Source organism: Cucurbita pepo, chromosome 13 (assembly GCF_057944985.1).
Source record: "Cucurbita pepo subsp. pepo isolate OVF chromosome 13, ASM5794498v1, whole genome shotgun sequence".
NCBI lineage: Eukaryota > Viridiplantae > Streptophyta > Magnoliopsida > Cucurbitales > Cucurbitaceae > Cucurbita > Cucurbita pepo.
In genome coordinates this window covers 10,267,482-10,291,533 of record NC_141810.1, presented here as the reverse complement: position 1 = coordinate 10,291,533, position 24,052 = coordinate 10,267,482, and the positions used below count along the sequence as shown (strand labels likewise).

Here is a 24,052-nt window from a genome sequence, read left to right as displayed (position 1 = left end):
TTTTTTTCTCTGTACTCTCTCTTTTAGTTCTGTCTCTGCATTTCTTCCTGTCTCTCGTTCGTTTTGATTTTGTTTTTTTCTCTGTAGGTCTTCTCTGTACTCTCTCTTTTAGTTATGTCTGTTATGTCTCTGCATTTCTTCCTGTCTCTCTTTCCTTTCGATTTTGTTTACCGTATTTGGCCTCCTATCTATATATATAATTTTTTTTTTGTCTTTTCTCTTCTTATCTTCCATCTTTTTCTCTATTCTTTTTTATTTTATTGACAGATATATTATCCTCAGTTATAATTAATTTTCTATAACCTGATAACTCTTTTTCTCTATTCTTTTTTATTTTATTGACCGACTAAATAGATGCACACAAAGAAATATCTGGTTTTGAATAATTAAACAAAGGAAAAGGAAATTGATAGGATAAATGAAAAAGAGATCTGAAATATGACTTACCAGAAAGCAAGATCTCTCTCCAATAATTAAATCTCTGGCTTCCGTTGTAATTCTGGTTGTTGGTATTTTTTCTTTTTTTCATTTTTTTTCATTGTAGGAACCACCCATGAATGAATCCTGTATTCTGATTTGGGATTTTGACTGATAAGTTGGTTGAAGAGAGATAGTTGGGAGAAGAAGGGGTTAGTGGAGAGTAGTTTAGGAAAATATTATTTTAATTATTTAATTATTATTATTATTATTATTATTATTATTATTATTATTATTATTATTATTATTATTATTCTTTTATTTGGGTCGTTACAATAACGCCGTAATCGAACATCACTCACTGGCTCCTCAGCATCTAATTCTGAAATTTCAGAACATAGATTTTTCAATAGAAAAATTACTTTGAGTTACCACAGCTAGTTCATTCTCTAGAAATTGCAATCGAGATATATTTTTCTTAGTGAACAACTTTTGAAGGGTTTCCCACACTTGCTTGGGTAACTTTAAATCACGAACATTATCAATATACTCCTTGCTTATCAAAGTTCGCAAGGTAAATAAGGCTTTTCCACATTTGATCTTCCATTGTTGGCGTAATTTTGCATTTTGTGGGGTATCTGCTGAAATTTCTGTGTCATCACCTTCAATTAAATCCCACAAATCTTGCCCTTGTAGATAAGCTCCCATGCATAACTTCCAATAACTATAGTTATTGACAACAATCTTTTCCATAGCTACACCCATAGAAGCACCTCCACCATTCATCTCGTTGAGTAATAATATCAAACCGTACCAACTTGGCTCTGATACCAACGGTCACAATATCTCAAGCTCAAAGGTGGGAATAAATATGAAATTATTATTACTCAAAGAAGATAATACAGGAACAACTGAAATAATAAACGGGAACAACTGAAATAATAAACGGTTTACTGTGGCTTGTGTTTTAATAAGGCGGAAGGCTCCTATTTAAACAAAAATAAATCCTATAAATAGCTCCTACAAAAACTATACTCAAATAAACTATTCCTCCTAATAAGGATGAATGGCTTAACAAGTTGACTAATTCCATCTAACAATAAGTTGCACTAATTTTGACAATTACTTGTGTTTGAGTGTTGCACTAATTTTGACAATTACTTGTGTTTGAGTCATAGTAAGTAATTTTTGTTCTTTTATTGTTTTTGAAAATGTATTAGAGAAAGTTTGACTTTCAAATTTTTGTATAGCTTAAACCTCTGCTACAAAGAACATGTCTCTTTTGCCGAGTGGTTAAGGCGTGTGCCTGCTAAGTACATGGGGTTTCCCTGCGAGAGTTTGAATCTCTCAGACGACGTGAAATAAAATTTTAATGCCGAGTTAATAAGATATTTGTATTTTTTTTTTCTTTAATTTTTTTTCAAAATCTATTAGAAAAAGTTTAACTTTCAAATTTTTGTATACCTTAGATCTCTACTACAAAAGACATGTGTCGCTTTGGCCGAGTGGTTAAGGCGTGTGCCTGCTAAGTACATGGGGTTTCCCCGCGAGAGTTCGAATCTCTCAGGCGACGTGAAATAAAATTTTAATGCCGAGTTAATTAGGCTTAGACTTCTACTACAAGGGACATGTGTTGTTTTGGCCGAGTGGTTAAGGCCTGTGCTTGCTAAGTACATGGGGTTTCCCAGAGTTTCCAATCTCGTAGGTGACATGAACTAAAATTTTAATGTCGAATTAATTACATATTTGTTTTTTTTTCTTTTATTTTTTCTTAAATATATTAGAGAAAGTTTGACTTTCAAATTTTTGTGTAGCTTAGACCTCTACTATAAAGGACATGTGTCGCTTTGGCCGAGTGGCTAAGTCGTGTGCATGCTAAGTACATGGGGTTTCCCCGCGATAGTTCAAATCTGTCAGGCACGCAAAATATAATTATAATTGAATTAATTAGATTTGGCTGAGTGGTTAAGGCATGTGCCTGCTAAGTACATGGTGTTTTCTCGCGAGAGTTCGAGTCTGTCAGGCGACGCAAAATATAATTATAATTCTGAATTAAGTGTGCCTCCTAAGTACAAGAAATTTCCCTAATAGATATAGATATTGGGGCTTTGCAAAGATCTCTCCTACAAAAGACTTAGGTTGACATATCCTATTGTTCTTCAATCATAATGGAAAATGACATTTTGCCCTTCATGCTTAATCTTTACCAAAATGGTGCACTTTCCTTTGAAATGTTGTGTGACCTTATAGAAATAATTTTAGAAAGCATGTGAATGAAGATAATCAAAGAATTTGCGTCAGTTTGTGGGGATAATCTTCACTCTTAGAAGTGAGAAACAAATACTATGACCATGTTGCAGTAGAATGTTGGGGCCATCAAGTGCTAAATCTGACCATGTTGCAGTAGAATGTTGGGGCCATCAAGTGCTAAATCCAGATTTCAAATTTGGGATTCAAAATTCTAATTTGAATCTTAGACATGTGTAGGTTAACACGACATCAATGAAAAATAAAATAGTTTAAATAAGTTGTATAAGGAGGTAATCTAATTCTAGTTTTATCTCTTGGTTGATTCAAATTTTGTACAAGGAGGTGTTAATCTCTCTTTGATTCAAGAGTTCTTACTTCAACCAAAGCTTGGATCGTTGGGCTGAGAATTATGGTTTCCTTATCTCCGGTTCTCACAATTTTCTTTATGGTTCCAGAAATTAGACTTCAAGATGGATCTATTAAAGATAATTTGGAGCAACCGAATACCAAAAGCTCAAGAACAAAGGACCCGAATGTCAACATCGAGGTAAGTAGTCATCTTAGACTTTTCTTAAGAAATACTTTAGAAATCATTTGGATTTCATTAGGGAACTTAAGCTAAGTATGAATTAATGGAACCGTGAGTTTGTTGGGTTTTATGTCCTAAAACTCATAGTTTGTAAACAAAAACATATTATATTTTCAATAAAGTTATTATTGTTGTTTATTCAGTAAATATTGTTATTGAATAAAGTGAACTTTACGATCATTAATCTAAATTCAATAAACTAAGAACACTTTGGCTATAGTATGATTACTTGAACTATATGTAGAGACATAAGAGTGGATCAAGTTCAAGTATATAGTCAAAATGATCTATAGTATAAGGATAAGGCTGAGTACCTTATTCTGGGGACACTATGGATGCGGCCCACTTTTGTATATGATATAAACAATGTGATCACTAAATTGTACATGTGGAGACATGTGAGTGGGGGCGTCCTATGCAATGAGTATTGCATAAGATCGGACCATGAAGAAAACCACTCTCACTTTATAATGTCATTTACTGTTGAGACTGATTTTCTTTTCATTCGATAACCTAGGTAACTCGGTTTTAATCCTGAGCTAACCATGAACTCCTGTTTATTCAAAATTATCCTTAGATTTGCATGGGTGAGAGTGGCTCTAGTTCGCCGACTCAATAGGCCTTCCATTTTAGGGGTAAGACTGGGTGAATGGCTGAGGACGTGGGGTGCAAGATGGAATTCACTCCTACCCACTTTTAGGGATAGAAGAGAGGTAGTTCTCTTAAGCACTGACTCCAGGTCTTGAACAAGGGGCCCCACCCTCTAATTAGCCTGAGAGGGATTCGGTTTACTGGTTGGACCACAAACCAATTGTTCATTAGAGGATTAGTGAGACATAAGGAACAAGAAGTAACTTTAGGGGTAAAACGGTAAATTGACCCAGCTCTAGTTACGAACAACCTGTGAAGGATCGACTTACTAATCATGGTTATATCAAATGGACAAAAATATATCTATAATGAGGGGAGTGCAACTACTAGGCTAAAGTGGAGTATCCTAGTAGTTAACGAATGTTGGTTAACCAGGTTAATGAGTTTAACCGGTTAATCTTGGATCGTTGGAGCCCATGATCTATAGGTCCATTATGTCCCTCTGCTAGCTCATATCGAACTAAACCATAGAACAGTGTGACGAGTGAGTTCAAAGTGTTCGAATTCAAATTAGGGAATATGCGCTACATATATACGATATATTTAACCACATTTTTGTTTTATTTACGAATTAAACAAAAAGAGAGAATCTGAGATATTTAAATAAAATTTAAATATCTTAATCAATTATGTGTCGGAATTGATTGGGATTGACATTTGAATTGATATTAAATATTAATTAAATAGTTTAATTAATCATTTAATATTACTTTAATTTGAAATTGATCATTCAAATTAATTGTTGAATAAAAAATGAAGAAGGTCAAAATGTTGACTTCATTTAATGGAAAAATGCATGTTAGTGAAATTTTGAGGTGTCTAAATTTGGTTTAACCAAACTTGCATGCTTGCCAAATAAACCCCACAAATTTGAGTGGAATTTTGAGTGTCAAAATTTGGTTAACTTCAAACATGCATGCTCGCCACATAATCCCAAACATTTGAGTGGAATTTTTAGTGTCAAAATTTGGTGATCTCAAAATTGCATGAACATGCAAACATGACTCTTTAAATAGAGTGATCATGGTACATGGAAGGACTTGTTCTTCTTGGTGAAAAACCTTGAGAAAAACCTCTCACAAACACTCTCTTCACATATACAAAATCCTTCCCAAGTTTAGTCACTCACCGGATTCTACAATCCCGTTCTAAGGCCGAAGGATAGTGGAGAAGACATTAGTGGTGGTTCGAAACCGGTTCGTGAGGAAAAAGGAGTTTAAACTACAAAAGGTTAGTATCTAAACTCATTAAGTTTTAATAATTATGAACATGCTAGTTATTTACTATAATTGATGTTCTAAAAGTGCATAAGATCCAAATTGCTTCCGCATGTGTTATATTAACACCATCAGAGTTAAGATTCCGAACTAAGCGATTTGCTCGAGATTCAATTAACATTAAAATTATCAACTAAATAAACTCTAGTGCCCATGAAATTTTAATGCTAAGCATATGATGGCATATTAAGATTATATATGAAACTTTTTTGTCGTTAGAAAAGATTAAGTAGCTAAACCAAGTAATGGTGTAAAATAATCGTAATGCCCCTAAGGTAACCTACCTTCGATTCATGTTCTGAATGATCTCCAAATGTCATAAAATTGTTTCAGATGCTTATTTCGTTATTTATAAGGATCATATTAAGTTTTTGAATCATTAGATTATGTTTGGGGCTCGAACTAAGTTTAGGATGCTAAATGTCTAGAATGCCTCTAGAGTAATGTATCATTGGTTCATGACCTAAATGATATGAGATTTTTATAGAATGGAATAAGATGTAATTTCATGGGAGTTCGTTTAGGGTTTGAACCAAGAATAAAGTGTAAAATGACTCAAATGCCCCTACTTGCCTAAGCATTGGTTTATGGACCAAATGACCTAATATTTTATATATAGTCTATTTTCAAGGATACAAGGTGTTATGCAAGATTTAAAATTAGTATTTTTTTTAGGGTTATACAAAGAATAAATACAAAACCACAAAAATGACCTACATGCCTAAGCTTTGGTTTATGGACAATTTCAAGGTTCAAACTCCCTCCAAATGACTTAAAGATTTAAGTAAAGTCTATATATAGGAACATGAAGATCTACCCAAGAGTTTAGGGAGTTTGAAATATTTTAAGAGATAAATAAATGGCCAAAATACCTATATAAGGATTCTAATATGTTTTCAAGGCGACAAGTTTTATGAATCTTATAAGAGACATATGCCATGTAAGTTTCCAAGGACATTAGAACATGGTTGGGCTATAAGTCAAGACTTAAAGGAAATGACTAAACTACCCCTAAAGAACCTAAAGGCTCCTAGTAAGGATCCATGGTTTGTCTAATTATCTCAAGACACATGTTAGGATCCTTATAGAGACTTAGGAAAGTTGTTATGGAGTTCACATTTACATGGCCTATGAGATTTTCGACTCATGTGTTGTTATGCTATGAGAATAACCTTTTGTGCAAGAACTAAAGAAACCATGAGACTAAGAAAACACTCCAAAGACAAGTACCAAGAAAATAGCACAACACCAACCCTTAGACCACCAAGACTCAAGAACATGAAGAGAAACTCATGTATGATATTACACCATTAGAACATATTTAGGGTATTACCCAACACTGAAACGGTAAAAGATGAAAAATACTCTTACCAACTTAAAATAATTCATGAAGATTCTAGTTATGACAAATATGGTCTCACGATTGACTTGAGCTCATGAGGATGACGTGTTACACAAACAAGAAATGTACACTTTAGGGCCATGAATTCTAAGCATGTCATGAAGATAGAGTGTGTTACCGGTACGCATTACCCTAGGGTTAGCCTATGAGGTTATGCAAAGATTTTCTAGCCTAACGATATGAACAGGACATGAGCATTACACACTCCATGCCCTAAAGTTATCATGATTTTAAAGAATGCTAGGTAATACTCTAATTATGTTCAAGGTGACCCATGACCTCTTACTATGCGGTGCTTCTTGAGGCCCATATTTTTCTCTTCTAGGTGGGATGCCCTGCATCACGGTTCTACATATTCAACCATGCAACATCGTAATCTTGACACACTCACGACAAGCCTTAAGAGAAACTTAAGCCCCATATATATTTTTCACCTGACTTTGTAGCTTTTTCAAACCTTAGGCGAGGTTTATCTACGCCAATCTTAAACATGTTTTTTTTCTTTTTTCGGATTACTGAAAATGATTATAGGTTTTTGTTCAAAACCGCGATTTGTTGAAGAACTTTTTTTTCTTATATCCGAAAATTCGAAAATGTAACCAATGCAAAGATGAATACATAAACCCGACCGCAGTTTCAGCATTATTTTCTTAAGCAACAAAAAGATATTGAATCATCTTCGATTTTTTTCGGCAGCTTACAGTGGCAAGAATCTCGGCCATGATCGTACTGGCATTGGTGAGCTTAGCCACATTGGACGCTATGAATTCGCACTTGAGTTCGAACTCTTTGAAATTTCAGGCGATCAATTGCCAGAAACACTCGGCGTTGCTGACAGAGTTTGGCGACGTCAGCGACGGAGTAACTTCAAATACTCTCGTGTTCCGAAAAGCGATTGAACATCTCAACACACTGGCGGTGGATAGCAGTGCTCAATTGGTCGTGCCATCGGAGAAATGGCTGACCGAAAGTTTTAATCTGACTAGCCATTTGATATGAACCAAAAGATATCAATCATACAATATACTTCAATGAAGATGGGAAGAAAAAGTTATCAAAATTATCAAAAGTTGTTTCAATTCATGCACATTGAAGAAGAATGAAGTTTGATTGTTATAAATTTTGGGTGGGTTACAATTTAGAATTATTGTATTTTAAGACTTTTTATTAAATTTAGGTTACAATTACATAACGGTTGATTATGGCCATTAAGTATGAATGTTACAACTCTTGGGATGCCTGTAATAGTTTCATTTTGAGGCTATATAAGCCATGTATGTTGTATTTGTAAGCAGACTTGGAAAATATAGAAAGAAGCATTTATGCTTTTCTTTAGTCAATGGCTAAGTTTCTTTGCAATTCTATGTAGTTTAGATTGCATGTAGAATCATTCAAGCTCGACATGATCAATCTTGCTTGTGAAGTGATTCAAATCTCAAACAAGTGTTCTTGCGTTGAGATATTTGATCAACAAGAATCATTCAAGCTAGACATGATCGATCTTGCTTGTGGAGTGATTCGAATCTCAAACAATGTTCTTGCCTTGAGATATTCGATCAACAAGGTAATCCAAATCTTATTCCCCTTGTATTGATTCCTTATCTTATCATTTGGTATTAGAGCTTCAGGCTCAAGATCGGATATATGTTTCCTTTGCGTTTCTTTTCAATTTGTTTTTTTTATCTTTTTCGTTTTCAATCTTTTTCCCCTTGTAGTTGATATGAACCAAGAGACATCAATCATACAATATGCTTCAATGAAGATGTGTAGAAAATATTGTTGAAATCATCAAAAGATATTTCAATTCATGCCACATTGAAGAAGAATGAAGTTTCATGTGATAAATTTTGGGTGGATTACAATTTAGAGTTATTGTATTTCATTAATGTAGTTTAAGAGTTTTTATTTACTTTAGTTACAATTACATAATGGCTAATTATGGTCATTGAGTATGAATGTTACAACTTTTGGTATACCTTTAATAGTTTCATTCTGAGGCTATATAAAGCCATGTATGTTGTATTTGTAAGCAGACTTGGAAAATATAGTAAAACAAGCATTTGTGCTTTTCTTTAGCCAATGACTAAGTTTCTTTGCAATTCTATGTAGTTTAGGTTGCATGTAGAATCATTCAAGCTCGACATGATCAATGTTGCATGTGGAGTGATTCGAATCTCAAACAAGTGTTCTTGGGTTGAGATATTTGATCAACAAGAATCATTCAAGATAGACATGATCGATCTTGCTTGTGGAGTGATTCGAATCTCAAACAATGTTCTTGCCTTGAGATATTCAATCAACAAGGTAATCCGAATCTTATTCCCCTTGTATTGATTCCTTATCTTATCACCATTTCACACTTTTTATGGATAAAGAAGTTAAAATTCTTGCATCCTAGGTTGGACCTATGACTACTTTATTTTTATAAAGCTAACAATTTTGGGAGTGGTGATTTGAATTTTAATCTTTAATTGAAAACAAATGAGTTAAATTTGTTCCTCATAATTTAATGGTGCATAATTTATGGGAGGGGAAGGAATGCTCTGGGTGAACGGTAAAGCAGCCTCATCTTTGGAACTAATCTCACCGATGTGGTTATCACCGGTGATTATTTTTCTCTTACCTTTTAACATTCTAATTTTTTTTAAATGGTTTCCAAAATTGTATTCTTATAGGGTTATGTGTTATCCGAATTTAATAAAGAAAATTAAGGTAAATGAAAACATAAGAAAATTATTTATAGAAAATAAAGTTGGATTGATGACATGGTTTAGGTAACAACGGTACAATCGATCGTCAGGGATCTTCTTGGTGGGAAAAGTTTAAGAAAGGGGAGCTCAAGGTAACACGACCATATGTGATCGAGATCATGTACTTTGATCAAATCCAGATATCAAATCTCACTTTGATCAACTCACCTTCTTGGTTCGTCCATCCCATCTATAGCAAGTTTGACTATTTCACTTCAATTCCAATATACTTGTATTTTATGATTATACTTAAAAAAAAAAAACAAAATAGTTAAAACTTGTAATAGTATATCATTCAAATTACTCCCCACTCAAAAGAATTTTGAATTTATACATACATTATTATGATTTAATTTAGTTTGGTTTGGTTGGGTCAAATGTGATTATCCAAGGGCTTACCATCTTGGCTCCCGTTACCGTACCCAACATCGACGGAATCAATCCAAGTTCCCTTCTTCTATACCTTTAAAACTTTAGAGTTCTTTTCTTCGTCAATCTCTCTCCCTAATTCTCTATTCAATTCATCCAATTCTTGTTCCAACACTCGAATCGAATACTGCTACATTGTCTCTAGTGACGATTGCATCATCATCAAGAGTGGATGGGACCAATATGGTATCAAGTTCGGAATGCGGACTGAGACCTTGTCATTTGTCGCCTCACTTGCATCTCACCAGATTCTGCAGGTATTGCCCTTGGCAGCGAAATGTCGGCGGAATTCGAAACGTCAGGATCGAAAACGTCACTGAAATCAACACACAGTCTGCTATCAGAAACTACTTTGTATTTTAACTATGTTCGAGACGTCTAACTGAAACATCTGACCTTCCATAGCAAAATCATTTTCATGCATATACTAGCATTTAGTAGCTTACTAAACTATAGCTTCCCATTTACAGTACCAACTTTGCTAAACCTAAAAATCATCCATACTTCAATTTACATTCACATTCCATGCAAGGTAAATCATAACATATTCTACATTATAATAAACATAGAATTAAGGCAACAATAATTCAGTTACCTATAATACAGTAAATGGTGTCAAAATTCAATTATGAGTCATATTTTATAATGACCATGCAGTAACAACATACCCAATCAATGATGTTTCTTTTTTTTATCTTACGCATGACATACCTGACGATGACGGGACATCAGCGGTGGGACCATAGAACATTCACAAACTAGACATGTCTTGGTCATTCTTAGGTTCCAAAGAGGTCTACTAGGTTCCTAAAGAGGCAATGTGACTTAACACAAACTTTCAACTTAGGAATCTCTATTCTAACTCCTCAAATCTTTCTTAGTCTGGAAGCACTAGGGTTTAGACACTTGATCACCGCTCATGATCCTAGGGTTTTCAGTCTACTGGATGCGTCTTGATCTAGGTCATCATCTAACTAGCTTGACTCTAGCGCTCTAGTCTTAACTATGTGCAGATAAACACACTTTACAAGGAGAACACACAATCGATCACTTGAAGCTAAGCATAATATATCATGAATTCATTCAAGCTCAACGAGGAGATAACGTCCATTTGTTGCTTGAAGCACAAACTACAGTATCCCAATCTATTTTCTAGCATAGTGAAAAGTATTTAAATCATCACGCAGCGTAAATCCTCATCCTAGGGGCATTTTAGTAATTTTTCTTAATATAAATAACATTCTCATCCAAATTACCCTTCTAGTATCCTAAACATGCATATTCTATGTAACGACCCGAAATTTTCTACTTAATTTAAGGTCGCTACTATATACGTACCATAAACATTGAATGCGGAAGACTTCATTTAAATTTCATAAAACATAACCTTTATCTTAAAACACAATCATGGACTTACGTGTTTCGAAAACATCCTTAAAATGACACGACAAAAGACTAAATAAAATGAATAAGAGTTTAAGTTAAAAACATCATATTCTAGCTATGTCTAAGAAAATAAATACCACTATCCTACGCATGTGTCATGGTCTCGAATTGCGATGCCGTCGTCAGCCGTACAGGAAGGCCTTGCCTTAACCTGAAAAATGTAGTAGCACATGGCTTGAGTATTTAAAAAAATACTCAGTAAGTGACCCCACTATTGGGGTTAAATGCAACAATCACATGCAATGAGACGATGAGACCTATCTTTCATTCCGTTTTTCTTACGGTGGTGTCCTAACGGGTAATTTTGGACGTGTACCATATGCTCTACACACAGCCCATACGTGCGAGTATGGGCTCACCAGCTAGTTAGCACACCACTAGACCACTTTTCTTATCCGGTGGGCATACTCTGGGAGCCCCTTAGGCCAGACACCCGCTAGAACTAGTAACCGTCATGGCAGCGCTATGCAAAGAATAACGACCGTTGTCCTGCCATTAGATGTACACGTCTATACCCTCGTGATGGGATAGGGGTATCCTCCCAAATGCATGAGCACACATAATGCATAAGGTCCCAAAACTTTTCCATTTTCATTATCCTTTAATACAACCCCGCTAGCATTATGTACATATCACATCATTTTTCTTATCGTTTCAGATATCGTTCATCATTCATATCATATCGTTTCTCATTCTTTAGTTCTCAAACCATCTCAAATCATACATAATTCTAACGGGGTTATATTTCATACCATTTATCGTGATTTCATGTCATTCATATCATGCTGTATACACACAATTTAAGAGACCTAACATAACGTTCTATGCTTTTAACATAACATTTCATCATATACACATCATACCATGACATATTGCATCACAATGTATCATATTATAACCAAGTCATAACGTAAACACTTCGTAGTCTTATCGTTCTCTAACTTATCATAGACTTAACGTTCTTATACCTATCATAAACATATCATTACGTGAACGTACCTTAGTCATATCATCACAAGAACATATCTTAACGCTATCGTTTTATCAATCCTAACGCTATCGTTCTATCAATCTATCACAAACCTATCCCTTTCTACCCGTAACCTAACCGTATTCTTCCATCAATATCTCTTATCCATATCACTATGGTATTTAACCTAACTTCAACGTTTCATGAACGTATTTTACTCCTATCGCTACATTTCGTTTTGTGCATCCTTCTCGTATCCTATCTCAAACATATCCTTGAACACATCGTACTGTAATTATTATCATACAATTCACATATTATAACATATACATAACATATAAGAAGCATATCGATCCACAGACAATTCACACATATCAATATATATGACACGTGCAGAACCACGGGGCACGTGTCAACATCAAATATAACCATGTCGATAGTAAGGTCACTTACCTTGCTAGCTTAAGTCATTGTCACGAATATATCCTTAATGAAAGTTCGATTTCGTCCTTTGAAATTCGAGTCAACCTATATGAGCCCATGATATTAGTTTCAGGTTTGAACTCTACAACATTATTTCTCTAATTTACATTGGTCCATTGTTAAAAGTCTTCAAATGTTATATATTTATAATTATATTTTTATTAAAAATCTTATATTTCGTGGTTACTATTGTATAAGGAAGTAGATATAGCTATTTCAAGTTATTCTGGCCTTTACTCCTCTCTGTATTTACCTTCTCTATTTACCTTCTCTATTTACCTTTCTCTCTATGTTTAGTTTGTGGTTTTTAATTCCTTAATTTCTTTTTTGTGGTTTTTAATTCCCCAATCTTCTTTTTTTTTTTTTATCTGTTTCCTTTTAATTTTGTTATCATGTATTCCAAATTTCTAGTGGATCCTGTTTCCAAATCTTTCCTTTTATCTCAATGTTTCCTATTCAGAAGTTTTATTGGTCATTCTATTTTTAATCTATTCATTTGGCTAGGGATAAAAATTTAATCTAATAACTAATCTGACCTGATTTACTAGAATCGTGTAAATTATTGACATTTAGTTTCTAACTCAAACCTTGACCATGGTAATAATTGAAGGAAAATCTAACTCTAATTGGTTGTGATTTCTAAAAAAGATGGATAAAAGAAAATGAAGATTTAATATATACCTTATTGATCAGATATATCTTCACATAAATCTACTCTGAATCTCATGTGTAAAAGCCATTATTTTTTTTTTCTCAAGTAAATTTAACAATTATTGTTTTTCAGTTTTTTTTTTTCTTTTCAGTAATACTTTCTAACTTAATCATGGGTTGAGTAGAGATAATTGTGGGAAGGGAGAGAGGTTAGTGGAGTAGGGGAAAAGTTGTTTTTTTGTTTATTTATTTATTTATTATTGTTATTATTATTTTTTAACTATTTTTTATAATTATTTTTATATTTTTATTTCGTTATTTATTATTATTATTATTAGGCTATTACCTTCTAACTATCTTGATATCTCGTATTCTAGCATATCCTCTAATCCCTACAAATATTTTCCTAACAAGATTATTTATGTTTCAATTTCATTAATGATTTCGAGATGGAAAATGCATGCAAAATTGGTCTAAAATAAAAAGCTCACCATTTCTTGAGGATCGTTGGAACTCCACCTTCCAGTTCTATTCAACTCCGGACCACTCCACGAAAGTTTTGCAAAATTCTTTCCAGAAGAACATACTCAAATTTCAGGATCTAATTCTACATCAATCTTTTGGATCTAGAGAAAAACCTCAACTAAAAACTCCAAACCTTTACCTCTCAATCTTTCTTTTCTTTTTTTTTTTTTTTTACGGATTTGTACCGTACAATTTTCCAAACCTAACTTCTACAACATTCTTAGTAGGTTTCATGGAGCATCCACGAGAGTTTCGACGTGATACCTGGGAGGCTAAAATGACCAAAATGTCCCTCGAACGTTGACTTTATTTATTTATTTTGAGTTTTTACTATTATCTTTTATATTTTTCTAAGCGTTTTTCTTTTTAAATAATTTTGTAATTCCGCAGGTAAGACTTTCAATAAAATCCTGTAATTTTAAACTTTAAAGGAAAAATCGGGTATCTAATTATTGTGAGACTCTCAGGTGTTACACACTCACTTAAATTTTTAAAAAACAATTTAACTAAAATAGTTCTCCAAATGGCATGGAAACTTTTTTATCATAAATAAATGGCATGGAAAGAAAATAATCAATATATCAACTTATTTAATTATCTCCAAATGAGATTCTAGAATATGGAAACTTTTTAATTCATAATTTTGATATTGTCATATTAACATTATTCCTTTGTTTTTAAATTCCTTATTCGAATCACTCCAAAAAAGAGCTCGACCAAAACTGCTTGGAAAACTCTGGCATCCGAATCTCAATACAAGAAATGCAAAGAGACAACCTTATGCCTTAAAAAACAGAACATGCAACTTTCATTTTAATATAAAAAATCTTCCTACCAAAGCAAAAATATGCAATTATTTATAGCCTTGAAAAGGTTGTAACTCTCCTGCTCATAAATACGATAATAACTATAAATACGATAATGACTAGTAAGTAACTGTAACTTAAAACCTTAAAAATAATAATCTAAAATTGAAAAGTACAATGAAACCTCCTAAAGTACAATGAAAACTGTATCACTAAATGTGTAAGTTTTTTTAGTACAACAATTATATGGTGTAGGATTTGAACCTTCTATCTCAAAAAAGAGTGTACAACAATTAATTTTTTTTTGCAGGTCGAGACCTACACGCTACCAATCAGCATCACCATTCAAGAAATTAACAAGCTTTAGAGATGTGCCAGAGTGCTAATATTTTGGTGTTGTAGTGTAATTTCGATAAATAGTGTGTTGAGAAAGGCATCAATGATTTTCAAGCAATGAACGGGGCCTAAATATTTCTTTTGAATTCGTGAGCTTGCAAATGTGAGCAAGTCTCTTGGGAAAATTAGGTGCCATACTAAAAAGTTGCCCAATATTATATGAATGAGTACATGGCTGACTAGAACTCTTTGAGAGTTTTTGATGCAAATTGGAGCTATGAAATCATGCTAGATGAGGTTCTAAGCAAACTTAAGCAAGTAGTCAGTAGTCAGGTTGAGTTCTCTTTAAGCGTTACAGGTGGGTATCTTATGGGTTTCTTAGAATTTAAAATATAAATGTAACGCCCCACAATATTGTCCTCTTTGGGCTTTTCATTTCGGGCTTCCCCTCAAGGCTTTAAAACTCGTATGCTAGTATCACATGGTTTGCTTAGAATTTAAAATATAAATGTAAAGCAGATAGATATTGTCCTCTTGGGGCTTTTCCTTTCGGGCTTCCCCTCAAGGCTTTAGCTTTAAAACGCGTCTGTTAGGGGAAGGTTTCCACGTCCTTATAAATGGTGTTTTGTTCTCCTCCCCAACCAATGTGGGGCATCACAATCCACCCCTCTTCGGGGCCCAGTGTCCTTACTGGCACACCGTCTTGTGTTTACCCCCTTCGGGGAATAGCGAGAAGGCAGGCAAATTGTCCGATGTCTAGCTCTGATACCATTTGTAACGCTCCAGATTCACCACTAGTAGATATTTTTCTCTTTGGGCTTTTCCTTTCGAGCTTCCTCTCAAGGCTTTAAAACGCGTTTGTTCGGGGGAGGTTTCCACACCCTTATAAATGGTGTTTTATTCTCCTCCCCAACCAATGTGGGACATCACAATAAATGTTATGATAGAACGGAGTATGTTTGAAGACATAGATCATGAGACTAACTTGAGATGATTCTTTGACCAGGTTAAGTTTAAATATACACCAAACATGTTTGATATGCCATATAGGAGCCATTTCACTACTTCAAAGCATGCAATCACCTTGTTTACTTCATGTTTCATGCTATAGTGAGAATAGGGCTTATATGTAAGGTTATAACTTATGTATCCTTGTTTCATTTTCGTCTAGCATTGTTTTACGGTTGAGATTTATGTCCTGAAGTCGTAGTTAGTTATTTAATTTTTAATAATAATTTTGATTATTTTATTTACAATTTGATATTACTAATTGTATGAAAAATTCAAGAACGTGTAGTCTTAAACAATATATGATTGACTTACCGACGGATCTTAATAAATTAAAGAATATTTAACTAAATTTTGACCCTCTAAATAATAATAATAATAATAATAATTTCCTTTTCTATTTTTAATTCTTAAATTATCCTATAAAATCTTTTCTCCTCTTGATCTAAAAACCATAAACTCTAAAAGAAAATCCATCAGGATCTTCCTCGAAAATCTAGGAAAATCAATGTAATTTTTAAGGTAAAGGCAAGACGCCAATATACGGTTTACGAAAAGTTAGGTCCCCTTCATATGTTGCATGTGTTTGCATTTCTAACCCCAACAGTGGGGTGACTTAACGAGTATTTCATAAAATACTCGAGCCATGTGCTACCTACATTTTTAAGGTAAAGGCAAGACGCCAATATACGGTTAACGGCTGAGCTGAAGACACCAGTTGGACAGGGAATATTTTTAGGAGTTTATGTCTATTTCACTATTTTAAGTTATTGAATATTGTTTTATTTAGATTTATTTTGAATTTAGTTACGGAAGGTTTTATTTTGGGAGATACGTTTGTTTTTGGATTTGTGAATCTATATGTAAGACTTTGTTGTGTTTTTGGAAGGTTATTTATGATAAGCTTCCGCATAATGAATTATGTATGCATGGGTGACATCAGCCTTGAAAATAGGTCCAAGAGTAACATGTGGTCGATTGAAATGTTGTAACTCTCATCCCCACCAATACTAGGCCAATATCTAATTGCAACTTAAAACCTTAAAAATAATAATCTAAAATTAAAAAATTAAACTTCCTAAATCTAAACATATATCCCCTCAAGTTTTTATGGTATGATTAAAATACTTTATTTTATATCATTAAATGTTTAATTTTTATTTTATTAGTACAACAACAATAGGATCCGAACCTCTTATTCCAAATAAGAGAACGTATATAAATTACTATGACATTATAGTCATGTTAGTGGCATTTTTAAACTAAAACACCTAAATTAGAAATAATTACTGCGAAACTACGAGATCTTCCGTTCTTGCAACCTCCAGTTTGTCAACCTCCACCAATCTAACTACAAAGCCGCATGTTTCATGCTCACTAAACATGTTTGATATATCACCCACGAGCCATTTCACTACTTCAAAGTATGTAAAAACGTGTTTTGACTTCCTACTTTAATTTTGTATGATTCATGATTATAAAAAAAGTCTGTCTAAGCATGATTAGAACGGCTATATTGAGAATAGACATTATATGTAAAGTTATGAATTTATATATCCTTGTTTCATCAATGTCTAGCCTGGTTTTACTATTGAAATTTGTCATGTCTAAAATTTCATGAGCAAAAGAATTCAGGTAGTAGGTTTGTGGCTCACGTGCTTCACCTTAAAATACTTAACTTTAACTTCATCTTTCTCACTTTGTAAAAGACTTGCTTCCTTCCATCAACTAGATCAATATTTAATCCATTTCTTGCATTACATTGTCCCCTGAGTAATAATAATTTGTTTTTATATCAATACTTTAATTTCATATTTACATATTTCATAGTGGCGTAATTTTCTTTCGACACTACCACTTTTAATATCTGTAGCAGACTATATGATATTGTCGTCCATCAAGCTTCCTTGGTCATTTTCATTTTAAACTATTTACTCGTTAATATTGGTACATTACTTTCCATCTCTATTGTCATAATATTGTGTATTTTAACTATGTTCAAGACGTCTAACTGAAACATCTAACTGTAACGACCCAAAAAGAATAATAATAATAATAATAATAATAATTAAATAACTAAAATAATATTTTCCCTAAACTACTCTCCACTAACCCCTCCCTCTCCCAACTATCTCTCTTCAACCAACTCAGTCAAAATCCCAAATCAGAATACAGTATTCATCGGTGGTTCCTACAATAAAAAAAAAGAAAAAGAAAAAAATACCAACAACCAGATTTACAACAGAGCTGGAGATTTAATTATTGGAGAGAGATCTTGCTTTCTTGTAAGTCATATTTCAGATCTCTTCTTCATTTATCAGATCTCTTTTTCATTTATCCTATCGATTTTCTTTCCTTTGTCTAATTATTCAAAATCAGATCTCTTTTCCCTGCCCATCTATTTAGATTTTCGTTATCAGTTCTATAACCGAGGCTAATATCTGTCAATAGAATAAAAAAAAATATATACAGAACAGAGAGAAAAAAAATGGAAGATAAGAAGTAAATACAGAACAGAGAGTAAAAAATGGAAGATAAGAAGTAAATACAGAACATAGAGTAAAAAATGGAAGATAAGAAGTAAATACAGAACAGAGAGTAAAAAATGGAAGATAAGAAGTAAATAAGAAGTAAATACAGAACAGAGAGTAAAAAATGGAAGATAAGAAGTAAATAAGAAGTAAATACAGAACAGAGAGGAAAAAATGGAAGATAAGAAAGAAAATGGAAGATAAGAAGTAAATACAGAACAGAGAGGAAAAAATGGAAGATAAGAAGTAAATAGAGAATAGAGAGGAAAGAAAAGATTCAGTTTAAAAAAAATTAACAAGTAAATAAGGAAGGAAAGATTTGGGAAGAATTTATATGTGAGATCTGTGAATTTGAATGATAACATAATTAAAAGGAAGAAAAAAAAAATTAACAAGTAAATAAGGAAGGATTTGGGAAGAATTTATACGTGAGATCTGTGAATTTGAATGATAACATAATTAAAAAGAAGAAAAAAAAAATTAACAAGTAAATAAGGAAGGAAAGATTTGGGAAGAAGAATTTATATGTGAGATCTAATTAAAAGAAGAAAAAAAGAAGAGAAAACTAGAGAAAGGGAAGATTTGGAAAGAAGAATTAATTAGAATACAGTAAAAAGACAGAGAGCAGACTGGAGAGATATATAAGAGGCCAAATACTGTAAACAAAAGAGAGACACGAAGAAATGCAGAGAAAAGAAAAAAAAAATAAATAAAGAGACAAAATCAAGAAAAAAAAATAAATAAAGAGACAAAATCAAAAGGAAAGAAAGAATTAATGCATACTGTAAACAAAATCAAAAGGGAGGAGAGACATGAAGAAATGCAGAAAAAAGAAAAAAAAAATAAATAAAGAGACAAAATCAAAAGGAAAGAAAGAATTAATGCAGAGAAAAGAAAAAATAAATAAATAAAGAGGGTAGGACAAAATAGAAGGAGTACAAAAAAAATAATAAAGAGAGCAGGACAGAAATAACAGAGAAAATAAATACTAAATCAAAAGACAGAGAAAAACAAAACTTAATGGATGGGATTGACCAATAATATGATTAATAAGAATCGATTAAAAAATTGGTGAAGAATATGTTTTGAACAAAAATTGAGAGAAAAAGCGAGTATAGGAAGAATATCAGAAGACAAGAAAGTAGTCACTCGAAATAAAAAATAGAAAATGAAATCTGAATATAAATAGAATATATATATAATATGTATATATATTTAGATGTATATTATAAGGTTCCAAGACTTTATCCATGCAAAGTCTTTAATGCTCGCATGAAGTTTAGCACATGAACCATGGTAAGAGTTAGAGAATTGAACATGAAATTGATGCTATGGATTCATATAGGTTGGGTTGGATACAAAGGGGAAAATCGTTAATTAAGGATAAATTGGTGACACCGTATAAGCTAACCAGGTAAGTGGTCTTACTATAGGATAGGCTAAAAATTGTATGAGTTACGATGATGTATGAACTATGTCGTACGATGCAGTATGTGAGTTATGATGATGTATGAGTTATGATGATGTGTGAGTTACGATACTTGATGATGTGCTCAGTATATATATATTTTGATGAATGTCGTACTTGATATGTTTGATATACTTTGTGGCAATATGATGAGTATGATGATTGTGTGACGTTTACCTTAATATGATGACGTTTCCATATTGAGCATGCTATATGATGATGAGTGCCATATTGCATCATGTCGTTAGATCGACATAGGACACAACCCTAAGAGCGTGAAAATGATATTAATATAAATATCCACGAGTATTTGTTACCTAGAGTAACAAAGAGATGAGACTAGAGGGTTGTGTTAGAAGAGACATTATGATGGATTTAGAGGGACCTCATGCATATTGTTTGTTCAAAAGCATAGGGCTACTTCCCCTAGAGATGATGAGTGCGGACGCGCACCATATGATGAGCGCGAATGCGCACAGGTGCGAATGCACACAGATGAGGGTGTTCATGAGGCGCATAACACTATGGGGTTCTGCTGACCTCCGGACGTCGCTACAGATTAGCTTGATCAGAGGGTCCAGGAGGTGTGCGAGCGCCCTGGAGATTCACACTCGCACGTGTGAGTTGTGTGTAGGGAAGTACTACACATCCAATAATCATGATTGCATGTGTTTGCATTTGCATGGCCCCTATAGTGGGGCCACTTACTGAGTATTCTTTGAAATACTCAGGCCGTGTGCCACATCATTTTTCAGGTAAAGGCAAGGCGCACTTGTACGGAGGACGGCGGCATCACGAGCAGAGACTATTGCACGTGCATAGGGAAGATTCATATTTAAATTTCTAGTCTTAAGTTAGAATAGGTTGTTTTGCATTTCATTGTTTTAAATTATTTTGTATTTGTTTTTGTTTTCTCTAAATTTCAGTATTTCATATTTAAACACGTAAGACCATGGCTGTGTTTTCCAGAGAAGAAGTTGTTTTAAACGTTTTTTTGAAGTTTATGTTATCAACTATGTTCATGTAAGAGTTATATTTCCACATTATAGATGAGCATGAGACGTTAGTAGCGACTCTGAGTATGTGGAAATTTAGGGTCGTTACAGTTGGTATCAGAGCTCTAGGTTTTAGATTCTGTAGACTAGCCTACAATGTAGGCTTGACACGTTCCATGGTCCCAACGTCGATGCCCCGTCACCGTCAGGTACGCCTTGCACAAGATAAGAAAAGAGAAACGTTTTCAAACTCGCATGCATTTTTATGTTAATGTTACTTAAATTGTTGTCACGTATTTATTTAAGAGCATGATGTGATGTGTTGCATGCTGAGTGATTTTGTTTGCAATATGATGTGAACTTAGTAGATGTGATGCATAGCATAATTTCATAGGTAATGAGCCTTAGACTTAAGAGATGCTATCTTGGTTTCTAGAACCATGCTGCCTAGACCATGCGAAAGAGTAAGACGAGGAAGGGGACGACCTCCTATTAGAGATAGAGGACGACGTGAGGCTGAAGAGAGCCCACCTCGAGAGGGATCAGAGACAGGGTTTGAATTAGAACCCTTATTGTATGTATGGTCGGAAAGCAGCCCTGAGAGGGTAGACGTAGTAACTAAGGATAGAGTAAAGAATGATTAAGCAATAGTAGCCAATCAAACTCTAAGCGTAGTCCTAATAGTAGTAAAGATGACCGACTTCAACGTAGTACTAGGCATGGATTGACTAGTTGCAAACCGTGCTAGTATAGACTGTCGCAAAAAAAAAATATAATGATATTCTCGCCACCGGTGTGACCTAAGTTTAAATTTAAATGCACAAGTACTAGGACTACCCCAAATGTAGTCTCGATGATGAAAGCAAAGAGATTAGTCCAACAAGGCGGTTGAACTATATTAGTAGGTGTTGTAGACGAAAGAGGAAAAGAAAAGACCCTTGAAAACTTGTCAATAGTAAAGGAGTTCTCAGATGTATTTCTGGACGACCTACCTGGAATACCCCTTCCCGAGCGGTCGACTTCGTCATCGAACTCGAGCTGGGAACTGGACCTATTTCTAAAGCACCCTATCGCATGGCGCTAGCAGAGTTGAAGGAACTCAAGGCGCAATTACAAGACCTACGGGGTTATGTATGAGGTCCCACTAGTCCTACAGTTATCATTTAATGAACATAACTCCGTGTCACGTTTACATGCTTACATGTCATTCTCATTCTCATTTCGTTACATATCATACATATTCCTAGCGGGGTTATGTATCATGCAATTTATCATATTTCATGTCATACAATTCATTCAGTTACATTCCAATACTCATACAATAAGCCATAATCGTACAAGGGCCACACATCGTCACATGCATTCATATCACATCAACTAAGCAGCATAAATAACATACATTCACGTTCACATGATTTCGTACTCAAGCACATTAAGCTAGCATACAATTTAATGACACGTGCATAACCACGGGCACGTGCCAACATACAGCAATTAACGCGTAACCTACAACGGGTGAGCCACTTACTTGGTAGGTCTTAGCTGAAGTACTCCCTAGAATATAACGTAAGCTCCTAGCTCCTCGTGGACGTTCTACGCTTTCGTTGGTGGTTGGTTCCTATTGGTTCATGAGTCACTTCCGTTAGTATTTCACAAATAATAATAAATTTCCAACTGGAATTTGTGAAATACGACCTTAAAATGTTCCCTTTTACCTTAAACAGGGCCGAAACCAGGTTCGGGAGGGTCGGAATGGTGTCAAACGGGCTGGAAACAGGTTTCCCGAGCCGAATAAGCCGCCGGAGCCGAGGAGCCGCCGCCGAGCCGATGAAGCCGCCTGAGCCAAGAGGAGCCGCGCTGCAGACGTGCCACGTGGCACAATCAGAGGGACCTGGCCAAATATTGAGTCGAAAGCATAATTTTACAAAATGGAGTTCACTTTTTTCAATATAAGGTAAGTCATTGAATAACCCTTGAGTGTTGATTTCAGAACTTGAAAATGGGATCCCACCTTCTCAATGTTTCGAGAGGGGCTTAGTTTCTAATTAGATCATAAATAAATTATTTATAAGAGAATGGATGTTATTCGGGCAAAAAATGTAATTGTAGGTGTAAAATAAACTTTAACCCAATTATAATTATGAACAACTCACAAATAATTGACTAGCTTGTGATGATTATATATTAATGGAGACGAAGAATTTAATTTTTAATAATAATTTTTGTTATTTGATTTATAATTTAATATTATCTATTGTATGAAAGAGTATAATCTTGAACAATATGTACTTCACTTACTGGAGTATCAGGTTCGAGTAATAATCTAAACAGTTTATAGTAAATGGATAATGTTGAGGGTCTTATCCTCATAATGCTATTGATACCCCATTGTAATTATTAAAAATGATTTATCCAAATTATTCACGTGGGACATGCGAGTTGATTATCATATACATGAGTTTGTATAAGACTCACCACATATATTTAATTTCTCTTTTTAAATCAATTAATTAAAAAAACTAATATTTCGCATGATGATCCAACGTGACTCATCTTAATCTTCATTGAGTTATGAATTTATGCCTGTGAAGGGTTGTCTTTTGATTTTGCATGGGTGATAATGGCGTTTTGTATCCAATACAATGTGCCTACAATTTTGAGGTCCTGACCAAATAGGGAGCTCTAAACATAATTTCACAAAATGGATTGCATATAAAGTAAGTTGATGAATAATTCCCTTAAGTGCTGATTTTGGAACTTGAAAAAAAATGGGATCCCACCTTCTCAATGTTTCAAAAGGGGCTTTTGAAACATTGAGAAGGTTTGTAATGATGATATTAATGGGCACAACTTGTCATAAACCCCTTAGAAATATTTCAAGAGGGATTGTAATTATAAACCCCTTAGAACAAATTAACTAGTTTGTAATGATGATATTAATGGGCACAACTTGTCATACAGTACATTGTAACTCTAGATTTATAATAGGGTATCTTATGGTTAATGAATGAAAATTAATTAATTATTAATCAACTTTTATATTATTAATGGAGGTAGGCGTCCCCTTG

The 24,052-nt window shown here is 33.9% G+C and overlaps 1 non-coding gene and 1 pseudogene across 1 annotated transcript; both read left to right on the top strand.

Moving 5' to 3' along the window:
* The first annotated feature begins 1,908 nt into the window (after nt 1-1,908).
* On the top strand, nt 1,909-1,990 carry TRNAS-GCU (transfer RNA serine (anticodon GCU)). The gene has a single exon. It is a non-coding gene; the product is annotated as a tRNA-Ser (tRNA).
* Nucleotides 1,991-3,076: 1,086 nt separating this feature from the next.
* LOC147789719 (putative polygalacturonase) lies at nt 3,077-22,825 on the top strand (annotated as a pseudogene).
* The last annotated feature ends 1,227 nt before the right edge of the window (nt 22,826-24,052 follow it).